The sequence below is a fragment of the Coregonus clupeaformis genome, chromosome 7, assembly GCF_020615455.1.
Source record: "Coregonus clupeaformis isolate EN_2021a chromosome 7, ASM2061545v1, whole genome shotgun sequence".
In the NCBI taxonomy this organism is placed as follows: domain Eukaryota; kingdom Metazoa; phylum Chordata; class Actinopteri; order Salmoniformes; family Salmonidae; genus Coregonus; species Coregonus clupeaformis.
The window spans coordinates 42260610-42262870 of NC_059198.1; positions in this window are offsets into that span (position 1 = coordinate 42260610).

Genomic DNA, 2261 nt, shown 5'->3' on the forward strand with positions numbered 1-2261 from the left:
CAGCTATGTGGAGTGAGGGACAGTTTCCTGCAGCTATGTGGAGTGAGGGACGGTGCCCTGCCACTCCTGAGTGGCGCAGTGGTCTAAGGCAATGCATCGCAGTGCTAACTGTGCCACTAGAGATCCTGGTTCGAATCCAGGCTCTGTCGCAGCCGGCCGCGACCGGGAGACTCATGGGCGGCGCACAATTGGCCCAGCGTTGTCCAGGGTAGGGGAGGGAATGGCCGGCAGGGATGTAGCTCAGTTGATAGAGCATGGCGTTTGCAACGCCAGGGTTGTGGGTTCGATTCCCACGGGGGGCCAGTATAAAAAAAAATAATGTATTCACTAACTGTAAGTCGCTCTGGATAAGAGCGTCTGCTAAATGACGTAAATGTAATGAGGGACGGTGCCCTCTGAATTGCTTCAGGCTGCCCACCCAGGGCTCTCCATCCTGTGCCTGTCTCACCAACCTATACCTCTCATTCTCATTTACCCATCAATAACCCCCCTCCAGCCCATGCCTTCCACTCATCCCTGACCTCCAATCCCCATACTAACCCCCCGACCCCCGCCCTTTACCCCAACCAGTAATCAACCTTAATCCAACCTTAAAGGGATAGTTTACCTAGCCGTTGCCACCAACCACTAACTTTAACATTGTCTAACCAAAAACCAACAGTCAATGTAGGCCAAATTAGCATGCTTTACACTTTCATGCTAATTGTCCATATCATTACCCACTCAATAACCACTCAATACCCGCTAAATACCCACTCAAAAACCTTCCTTCACCTACTCTCCTGCCTTGCACATCCTCATCCCCTGGACCCCATCCTTGGTATGCTATCCTTCAACCATACAGATGTCGGATCTTAATTTGACCACACTGTTACAAGATAACTTCAATGAAGGAAATGTAAAACTTGTAGTGTATTTGAGGTTTAAAAAGGCTTTTGAAGTTTGTAAATTCCACTTTGACATTTCAGACATGATTTTCCCGTACAAAAATGTATCAACCCCTACATTAAATATAATCAACATTATCATTTACATTTCCTGTTGCTGCAGGATTATTTTCCTGCTGTTGCAAACTGGCTCAAATTACAATCCTAAATCTGTATTACCCTGACCACACTTCCCTAACCACCAACTTCCCCCCAAACCTATTCCCTGCTATCTTCAGTGCCTTGCCTCCCATCTGGCGTCTTTTCCACCCACCTCCTGGCCTGCCACCATTCCTGGATGGCTCTGTACAGTCATGCCAGCACTAATGGTCATAGGCAGCTCCCTTTAGAGGCACTCTGACCTGATGTCTCATAAATAGTATGGCTATCAGAGGGGCTGACATTACAATAGCTCACCAAGCAGACACAATGCATCTCACACGCCCATCACCAGCATGTGAGTGTCTAGACTGTACCGTACATAGACTCCGTACAGACACAGCAGACATTAACATTTAATGGTCTTGTTGAAAACAGACTGACATGTGTAATGTGCAGCGCCAGCAGTTTTCAATAATGCATGGTTGTTTGCAAGATACTGTAGGTCGCCCTGTTTGACTGTGTTGTCTCTCGACTGTGCTAAAAATAGGAGCACGTTGGATTTTGTGGATTTGGATTCCAGTTTGAAATGTTTCAGCTTTTATACACTGAACAAAAAATATAAACTAAACGTGCAAAGTGTTGGTCCCATTTTTCATGAGCTGAAATAAAAGATCCCAGAAATTGTCCATACGCACAAAAAGCTTATTTCTCTCAATTTTTTTGCACAAATTTGTTTACATCCCTGTTAGTGAGCATTTCTCCTTTGCCAAGATAATCCATCCACCTGACAGGTGTAGCATATCAAGAAGCTGATTGAACAGCATGATCATTACACAGGTGCACCTTCTGCTGGGGATAATAAAAGGCCACTCTAAAATGTACAGTTTTGTCACACAACACAATGCCACAGATTGTTTTGAGGGAACGTGCAATTGGCATGAGAATTGAATGTTCATTTCTCTACCGTAAGCCGCCTCCAACATCGTTTTAGAGAATTTGGCAGTAAATTCAACCTGCCTCTAAAACCGCAGACCACGTGTAACCACACCAGCACAGGACCTCAACATCCGGCTTCTTCACCTGCGGAATCATCTGAGGAGGGAAAGGGGGGTGCTGAGGAGTATTTCTGTCTTTAATAAAGCCCTTTTGTGTGGAAAAACTCATTCTGATTGGCTGGTCCTAACTCCCCAGTGGGTGAACCTGGCGCCCAAGTGGGTGGGCCTATGCCCACCC